The sequence below is a fragment of the Pipistrellus kuhlii genome, unplaced genomic scaffold, assembly GCF_014108245.1.
Source record: "Pipistrellus kuhlii isolate mPipKuh1 unplaced genomic scaffold, mPipKuh1.p scaffold_m20_p_2, whole genome shotgun sequence".
Lineage (NCBI taxonomy): Eukaryota > Metazoa > Chordata > Mammalia > Chiroptera > Vespertilionidae > Pipistrellus > Pipistrellus kuhlii.
In genome coordinates this window covers 69,672,707-69,682,334 of record NW_023425515.1, presented here as the reverse complement: position 1 = coordinate 69,682,334, position 9,628 = coordinate 69,672,707, and the positions used below count along the sequence as shown (strand labels likewise).

General features: G+C 38.9%; 1 long non-coding RNA gene and 1 pseudogene across 1 annotated transcript; both read right to left on the bottom strand.

The window, feature by feature from the left end:
• Window positions 1-515: 515 nt before the first annotated feature.
• LOC118722970 lies at window positions 516-1,193 on the bottom strand (annotated as a pseudogene).
• A 2,136-nt stretch (window positions 1,194-3,329) lies between these two features.
• LOC123652647 lies at window positions 3,330-9,389 on the bottom strand. Its single transcript, XR_006742094.1, has 3 exons — window positions 9,160-9,389; window positions 5,145-5,297; window positions 3,330-3,555 (listed from the first exon to the last, which is right to left on the bottom strand). It is a non-coding gene; the product is annotated as an uncharacterized LOC123652647 (long non-coding RNA).
• Between the last annotated feature and the right edge of the window lie 239 nt (window positions 9,390-9,628).

The following is a 9,628-nucleotide window of genomic DNA, read 5'->3' as shown; positions in this document are numbered from 1 at the left end:
AGCTTCACTGTTAAATTTTACAAAATATTTACACAAGGATTAGCAGTAATATTCTTAAACACTTCCAAAAAACTGAAGAGGAAGGAAAACCACAAAGATCCCAAATATCCAGAGAAATCCTGAGAAAGAAGAACAAAGCAGGAGACATTACAGTTCCTGGTTTCAAACTATACAATAAAATTACAGTGTGGCATTGGCATGAAAACAAATATACCAGTAGTACCAAATCAAGATCCCAGAAATAAACCCATGAATATACAGTCAACTAACATTTGACAAGGGAACCAAGAAAACTCAATGGAGAAAAAATAGTCTCTTTAAAAAAACGATACTTGGAAAACTGTATATGCACATGGATAAGAATGAAACTTGACCCCTATCTTATACCAGTCATAGAAATTAACTTGAAATATATGACCTGAAAGTATGAAAATCCTAGAAGAAAATATAGGAACAAAGCCTCTTGACATGAATCTTGGTACTCATTCTTTGGAAATCAGATATCATACACGTTTTTAAGTTGGTAGAAATGCAGTGCACTTCTGTCCTTTTTGTCTCAACTCAGTTGCCTTGATGAGCTCTCTAATGGAGCTTAATCTCATTTCTTCAAACTGGTCTGACTTCTTAGTCCTTCCAAAGAAATTGTATTATGAAGTAGCAATACATTTATATAGAGGAACTCTTCTTGGTTAACTTGAAGTTTCACAGGCTTCTGTGGGATCCGCCACATGGTAGGCATAATGAATTGAATGATTATTCCTCTATCTGCTCTTCATTTAGTATTAGTTCAAGTGAAAATCATAGTATCTGGCCACTGACATGTTTATAGGACCTCCAACCTAGTCCAAACATCACTGAGCTCACACAAGAATGTTGGATGATAGTTATGTAGTCATTAGTATATATGCTTTTGAAAACCTTGATTTAGACCCCTTGACTACTGAAAGAAGTTGTTTTTTGCCTCATTGAATAAGTCCTGTCAGCAAAGAAGTGGAAATCTCAGGTCTTGTATTATTATGTCCTGCATAGTCCACATTTGGTTGAATGCTCATTAGTAGATTGATCAGTCAGGGGATTGACTGTATGTCTTGCTTTGGTGAAAAAGTGATTCTCTGGCTTAGGGCTTGGGTTTCTTATGAAATGCCCACCATTCCAAAATTGGATGGGAAAGTGACAGAATCTAGTACTCTCATAACTGACTTTAATGAACTTTTTAAACCTTCAACCCTGGACTCTGGCAAAGGGATGGTAGCTTAGAGGGGACCAGAGTCATACGGGGAGCTATTTGATTGTGCAACATTGGGAAGAGGGCTGGAAGGGCAGCTGGTAATGCCTCTGTGCTCAGTTCCTTTCCTACTCTTTCTAAATATTTTATTTTATTTTTTTAAACAACAGCCAATTGCTTCTAAAGTAGATTTTGAACTTGTATCATTTTAATTTTTTACTGTAGAGAAAATGATTTAATTGTTCATGGTGCAGAAAAGGAAGAAGTGAATGATTTAGGTGCCCATTAAGGTTTCTTCCAAATATCAGACTATTTCTGTGAAGTCAAAAGAAAAGAGGTTTTTCTTGCATTCACTTACGCTCAAGTGCATTATTCTGTTCTTTCACTTATTAAGAAACTACTCATGGGATACCATTTATGCAACCATACTTTGCCTGTTGAAATGGGGATACAAGGAATTACTAATGGCTTAGTACCTGGCATTCATGAGCTTGAAATTTAATGGAGATTAAGCACACATATCACCACCACCACTACCACCACTACCACCACCACCACCTTTAAGTATATTTTTATTGATTTTATAGAGGAGGGGGGAGAGGAGATAGCAACATCAATGATGAGGGAGAATCATTGACTGGTTGCTTCCTGCATGTCCCCTGCTAGGGATTGAGCCCACAACCCAGGCATGTGCCCTTGACTTGAATAGAATCTAGGACCCTTCAGTCACAGGCCAATGCTCTAGCCACTGAACCAAATTGGCTAAGCCAGTGTTTCCCAACCTTCTCTCATGATGAGAATCACCTGGTGGAGTTGTTAAAACACAGATTCCTGAATCCCAACTAAGAAGTGCTAAACTAGAATTTTTGAGAACATATAGGTAAAATTGCATACCTAACTTAGTGCTCTGTATATAAAATCTGTCTTAGAGCACTAGTTAAGTATACAATTTTACCTATATGTTCCCAAAAATTCTAGTTTAGCACTTCTTAGTTGGGATTCAGGAATCTGTGTTTTAACAACTCCACCAGGTGATTCTCATCATGAGAGAAGGTTGGGAAACACTGGGCTAAGACACACACCACCTTTAAATAGCTGTCACAACCTAGCAGTATGTAAGCATACATCACCAAGAAATTCAGGGAATTGAATGATCAGTGGCTAAATTTTATGGAAGCACTGGCTTTGTCTGGGTGGGGAGATGGCTTATTGAACTTACACATCTTTGCAGATTTTCTTGGTCTCAATTGGTTCTAGGACCTTTATCTCTTCCATCTATCTGTTTTGCCTGAGCTAATGAGCCCGACAGAATTTGTGGTCTATGAGGTTTTATCATCCAACACTGGCCAGCACCATGTCTGGGAGACTACCACATTGATAGTTGTATGAATTATCAGCATGAGCTTGAGCTTTCTAAGTAGCTTGCAAAAGGTCCAGAAGATGCAACCTAGAGGTGTGAGAGAGTTTACTTTGGCTAAAGAAAACCAGGAGCTAGAAAGAATTTGAACAGATAAGTATTATTTTTCTTTCTTTCTCTAACAGGCTAATCTGAGACAGTTTCTCTAACCAGCCTATTTGGAGACATCCTAGGTAGCTGAGTGAGTGACCTACCAAGTGACTGGCTGATGTCCTTCAAGCTCATGGTGAAGTAGAGTCCATTGTTGTTTTACTTATCTCACATTGCTTGTCATCTTTCCCTGCCTCACTTTCCTTTTCCTATATTCTTGTCCTGGGAATGCACATCCCTGAATAAAGTAATACTTTGTAATGTTTGCCTCAGTTTTTGTTTTCTAAAAGTCTTGGAGAAAGACAGAAGAGAAGACAATCTTTGTAGAGTAAGAATATAACAGGAAATTATCTGCATTGAGAACATTTATGTTGGAAATAGCCACAATCAGATTTTAGAGGGCCATATTGATAGACATGTAGATTCTTTAAAGGTTTTTGAGCAGAGTGCCATAATGGAAATTGGGATTTATGTAGGTGATTAGGTTGAGGTAGAAAACAGAAGTGGTGGAAGTGGGGAGAACTGGAGTCAGGAAGACTAGTTTTGATTCAAATGTGAGGATGAGTGTAGAACCAAGCTGTAGAAATTAAACAGTGGACAAGGACTTTTAGGATGGCTTTAGCCATTTTGATAAAATAGGAAGCAATGTCATTTACTAGAAGTTAGTAGGAAGAAGATACAATTGGAGGGTTAAGGAGGCAGAGACTGTGAGTGTACCCTTTTGAGTCATGCTCCTGAGTATCCATCATCCAGGTTTGGTCATGTTGCTTCTTGTTGGTCTGGCTGGTGGTGATAGGTCTTTCTGTTCTCCATCAGTATGCTTCTAGGACACACACAGAATTTCTTATTTCATAATGAATTTGTGTACTATAAAAAATTTCCAAAAGACTTATCAGATATTTATTCAATCTAGTCAATTTGGATTTTGTTAATTTAGCTTTGTTAGTTTTTATAAATTAATTTTTAACATATTAAAATTAATTTGTTAAAAGTTGTTCATTAAAACTAATACAGAAAATGCTACTTATAATAATTTTTAATGAACAAGCATATGAGCTCTGTGGTTGTACAGCAATTGGCTTTTCTTGTACAGCCAGAGTAACCACAGAATACTTATACAGTAATAACTTTTGTCTAGACTTGGTTGTTCAGGAGAAGGCAGAAGTGGGATTAGCAAGCCACATGTTAATCTGGCTCCAAAATGCGGAAGTATGTGCTCAGTTTATTTATGTTTTTAAACACTCAGCTACATTTAATATTTTTGAGTAATTTGAATTTAAATATTGGCCTGTTATTGAACACTTGGGTTTTTGTTGAAGTTAAATAGTAGACAAGGAATATTAGGATGGCTTTAGACATCTTGGTAAAATAGGAAGCAAGATTTGTGTTGAAGCTTTCTGTCCAAGATTGTTTTGCTAATGCTCCAAAATATTATGTGAGTGTAGTTTATGTGTTAAGGCAGGTAGGCAGAGGTAAACTATAAACCAGAGGATATAGTACATCTACACAGGCTCTGAGTTGAGAAAATTTAAAGAACCCTTAAGTTAAAACAAATAAACACACCACAAATGTGAAAACAGTTCCCTAAGGAAACAGTGGATTTGTTGTGCTTGATGTTGTGGTTTCCAGGGACTGAGAGTGTTGTTTGGCTAGTGACTCAGGCAGGAATCTGCTTTTAACTCAGCTAGTTAGTCTTTCTGAAGTGACATAGGTGTCAAAGTGGGCCCTTTTTCAAGGGTGGTGTCCCAATAGCAAAGCCCCATTTGCCTTTAGCATTGAAGTGGCCATCCTGATGCTTATGGTAGGATGCCATTTTATTTGTGTTATCACATTTGCTCTTGCGTGTCTTTCCTGGTTTGGGGCTGCGATTATTGGTAAAGAATCAGCTGCTTGTCATCGGTAACTAACTGGTTTCAGTTTCATCACAGGAAGATGAGAGCCAGGAACAGCATTTAGAAATCAACCAAAGGCTTGTGGGAGTCTGACCAGTGTCATTGGCAGAGGGTGAACCGGGTTGGGGGAGTTTTGGAAATAGGGGCAGTTTCAAAAGTGGGGGAGCATCATATTTTGAAACAATGAATGATGAGACAACAGCCCTATCAGCAAGGAGGTGTAAAGTACAAGGAACATACAGAAGAAAACTGAATGAGAGAGACTTTTTAAAAATTCTTGTACACAAGAGAAAGTGTATGTTATGTGTTGACTCTTTTAACTTACCAAGGTGCCTGTGCCAGCAGCTGTAAGCCTTGCTTAAAAAACTTCCACAAGGTTCTGAGGCTTCTTAGGCTCACCTTCCTTCAGGTCACTTCCAATCTTCCCACACACAGACTTACCTCAGCCCCTGGACCTGCTTGGCGGTCTCAACTTGCCTTGGCCCATTGGGATTTGGCTTTGGTTGATAGTGGTTCTGACCCGGCAATTCTGTGTGATGCTGCTTGTGATGACTGTTTATCAGCATCATGGATCTCATTCCTAAGCTGGACGTTCTCTGATCTGCCCATGGCCCAACACTCAGATGTCCAGTATTTATTGCTCCATCAGACCTGTTGAGAAAAATGTCTTCCTCTGGAAAAGCAACAGCAACCATTTAAAGACAAAATAAAACAAAACCTAACCAACCAATAAATCAGCCCACCCACTCAGATCCCCAAAGATCCTTAGTTAAAAGGAGTGGCTGAAGGCTTTCCAAGGCAGGCTGCCTGTGTTACCAAGACAGGTACCCAGGGAAGGCGTTTCCCTGGCCATAGCCACTGATTCTGACTTCAGCTACAGGTAAAAAGTGCAGCCAAGCTAGCAGGCTGCTTCACAAATGCTCAGCTGGCCCCTGAGCCCTGCTAGTGCCTACTTGTTAAGTGACCCGATAATGTCTCTAAGTTTACAGAACTGACATATGGAAAGTGTCTGAGAGTTGCCCTGTCTTGGGTTTGGGATTTACCATGGTGTGTGTGTGTGTGTGTGTGTGTGTGTGTGTGTGTGTGTGTGTGGTGTGTGTGTGTGTGTGTTTTATTATAGGAGAATGAGACAAGAATGAGTTTTCCACTGACACATAATCAGTGGCCTTCTTGCTAAATCCAGTGGTGTTTAATTGTCTCTAAACTTCTCCATAGGAATTGGTGCCCCATCATCTTATACATCACTCCTACCTTTCATCTGTTGCCTAGTAGTGATGGCATTTCTTAACACCTGGCCTTAAAGACTGTTATATTCTTTCTTCACTGAATAATAGGTTTATTTTATGATTCCAATTCTCATCTCTCTGTAGGTAATGCTTGCCTCCACTCATCCAGCTCGATTGTCACCTGAGTTTCATATTTATAGATGCCAACTTAGATGCCTTCATCATTATGAAGTCATTCAGAAATCATGATGTCCCAGGTCTAACTTATCTTCCTTCAAAATTTCTCCAATTTATTCCCAGTTTGATATTTCTAATACTGAATAGTGTCTTAATCTTTTAGTCCTTTTCACTACCTTGTCCTATTGCATTTTATTTTAAATGGCTCTTTATTTTGTTTTCTTTTCCTTTAATTTTCACTGGCCCCCTCTAAGTCTCATGTTCTTAAATCATTAGCCTCTTGTCTTTACACTGCTGGGTATATCCTCTCAAAATGTCATTATTACTGTGAAATTCTTGTTTTCCATACCCTGCAATGCAAAGCAAAATCTCATAGCTTGGTCTGCTCTTGACCCAATCTCCTGCCACATCCACTTTGCTTCTATTTAGTTAAGAGACAGCCTCAGGGAATCCAGTTGCCTGCTGTCTCTTGAGTCACCCTGAGATTACCACAGTAGTAGCAATAAGAATCTTGGTAATTAAAAATATATATATTTTATTGATTTTTTTTACAGAGAGGAAGGGAGAGAAATAGAGTTAGAAACATTGATGAGAGTCATCCATCAGCTGCCTCTTGCACGCTCCCTATTGCGGATGTGCCTGCAACCAAGGTACATGCCCTTGATTAGAATCAAACCCGGGACTCTTCAGTTGACAGGCTGATGCTCTATCCCCTGAGCCAAACCGGTTTCAGCAGAATCTTGGTAATTTTGATTTTCACATTTGGGTACCTCTTCTGGATTTAGGAACTTCATTCTTGGCAGCACTAAACCTTTACTCACTCCATATTGCATTTAAATTCCAGGTGGCATGCCAGTCAGTATATGAGAAGGGGAAGGATTTGGTGACAGAGAGGGCATTTTTTCCTAAGTAGAGTTTAAGAGAAAGGTTTAGAAGTACATATCCTCATTGTAAAAAACGAACTAATCTTGAGATTTAGGTAAGGTTTGGACATCTATGGACACATTTTATTTTAGTAGAACTTTTCTGGTGAGAATCTTGTGTGTAATAAAATAATATATTTAAAAATACAAATTTATACATAAAATATTATTGGGAGCTTCATGCTTTCCACTAAAGAGTGGAATTAAAATCATTTGCTGACCACAGAGACCTGGGAGTAGCATGTGAAAGAGAATTATAGGGAGCCACCTGGAAACAAGAAGGATGTGGTATCCCTTTTTACTTCTTTCCCTTGGTCATCACATAATGTGTGACGAGTAAGGGTTGACTTCCACACAGAGATGGAGCATTTCCCAAAGCCCATTAGGGAGATTAATCTTGCATTAATGTAGGCTATGCTAATGTTCTTTCTTCCTTTGTTCTATCATTAGAAAAGTGCTTATAATTTTTGTCTTCAGAAATATATGGTTGCTTTCCATGAACAACAACTCACTAGACCAGATTTGGCCTGGTGTCTGAAAGGCTCTAGCTGTGGCAGTGGTAGAAAAACCCACCACCCAAGGGTGCATGAGGCCACACCAGATTTGACATGTAGAAGTCAGGAACAATCAAGGGCATGTAGATACTAGGGCAAATAGCTGATTTGGAAACACAATTTGCATGTGAGTGTTCCTAGCCTGGCACCGGGGCAAACTTCAGTCTTTTATCTCTAAAATATACTACGTGCCAGGCTCTGTAGCTGGTTTCCTTTCCAGATGAAGAAAAACTGGAAGAACTTTTTCTTAGGCTGATGACATACTCATGGCCAAAGAAGTCAACTAGGTACTTTAGTGGCAGTGGTGAATGAGAAGAAGCAAGTGTCTCATACATTGGGTATCTTGTCTCCTAGCATAGAATCAGCAGCAACCATTGATTGAAATTTAGTCCCTTTCCAATCAAATATTGAAAATTTTACCTTGCTCACAGGGTCAATTACTTTTCCCTACTATATTCAGCTAGATGCAATGGTGACTCTACAGCTAAACTGGAACAAACTGTCTTCATCCCAATTGTCATTTTATGGAAAATGTTTATTTATCTTTCCCATATTATTATACCATATAGCTGAATTATAGGCCGGATGGGGTCTATAGCAATGCATACTTATTGACTGAGGAAGAAGTAAGCAGGTGATTTTCTGTCATATTTTTATTCTTTTGGTGAAGCTTGTGAAAACTATGTTATCAAAATTGTTGCTTCAGAACTTATCTCAAGTATCTGATATGAATCTGGGGTTGACACAGACACAATATGAAGCAAAGAGGGGAATCGTTTCATGTTATATTGTCATGCAACAAAGGGATTTTTGAATTCAATAACAGGGAATCATGGATTCTTGGTCTAACTGTACCCACTGACTATATACTTAATGGCCAGATTATTATGATCTCTGAATGCATAATAATCTAGCCACTCAGTGTGTGTGTGTGTGTGTGTGTGTGTGTGTGTGTGTGTGTGTGTGTATTAGAGGCCAGGTGCATGAATTTGTGCATGGGTGGAGTCCAGCCAACCTGGCCAGGGGGAGGGGACATGGGCAGTTGGCTGGCCTGCCTGCTGGTTGAACTCCTGGTCAAGGGAGCAATTTGAATATTAGTCTTTTATTATATAGGATATATACTGAGTGGCCATATTATTATGCATTCAGAGATCATAATAATCTGGCCACTCAGTATATTTTCCATAGTGCAGGTTCACACCCCTGGACAGCTGTGCTAAATGAATTTCTTTGTATTATTAAAATGGGAATGACTGACAAATCTCAGAGGGAAGGCAAGAGTAAGGAGTTGGGGAGAGATTAACCTGGGAATTTATATATATATATATATATATATATATATATATATATATATATATGCATAGTCCATGGACATAGACAATAGTGGAATGAAAACATGGGAGGGGTGGGTGTGTGGTGGAGGGGGTCAATGGGGAAAAAAGGGGGGACATCTTGTAATACTTTCAACAATAAAAATAAATTAAAAAGGGAAAATAATGGGAATGAGCCAGAAAAGACCAAAGCTTGGACATGTATCTCTAGAACTGGGTCAATCCCTGAGGTAAGACAGAATCTCAAATCTGTAGGTCCCAGCTTTGGCTCTGCTGCTTCACTGAGGTTGAGAAAATATATCAAGATGAAAAAAGGACTGTTACCTCAGAAAGAATTGAAATGTACTTACCTTGCCTCTTGCTATTCCATTCTCCATTGGCCTATTTCCTCAAGGCGAGATGAGAGAGATGCTGGTTGGTAAAGAGTTTATAGAGGTGAAAATAGAAGGGCTGACCTGGGAGCTGTCTTCAAGAGGAATGAATACAATGTATTAGCTTTCCCTGTTTATGGTTTTCCTGGTAGATACCTCAACTATGAACAACAGTTTCAGTGAGGAAGACAGAATGAGTTCTGACAGGAAGGTTGGGAGCTGTGACAGGCAGGAGAAAAATGAAGCCAAACAGCATGGTGATGTGTCATCACTACTGGGTTTACCTTGATCCACATTCAGTTATCTATTTCTTTTCAAAATGATACACACTTATTCATTTATGAAACAGCATGTATGTTCTGTGGTACAGTATATGGAAATAAGTCTCATTACTTTCTTTTCACACCATGAATTCATTAATA